Raw genomic sequence first — 286 nt, 5'->3', positions numbered from 1 at the left:
ATATAACTTGAATTTTTGCAGGGTCTGCTTCCATACCATCTTCCAAAATTTTATGCCCTAACACAATTCCTCCTGCAACCATAAATTGACATTTCTCCCAATTCAGAACCAAATTAGTTCTTTCGCATAACTCCAAAACTTTTTCAAGGTAATTTAAACATGCGTAAAATGATGTTCCAAATACAGAAAAATCATCCATAAATACGTCCAATCTATCATCAATTAACTTTATAAATATGGACATCATACAACTCTGGAATTTTGCAGGTGCATTACATAATCCGAA

Source organism: Phalaenopsis equestris, unplaced genomic scaffold (assembly GCF_001263595.1).
Source record: "Phalaenopsis equestris unplaced genomic scaffold, ASM126359v1 Scaffold220379, whole genome shotgun sequence".
In the NCBI taxonomy this organism is placed as follows: domain Eukaryota; kingdom Viridiplantae; phylum Streptophyta; class Magnoliopsida; order Asparagales; family Orchidaceae; genus Phalaenopsis; species Phalaenopsis equestris.
Note: the sequence above shows the minus strand (reverse complement) of the source record.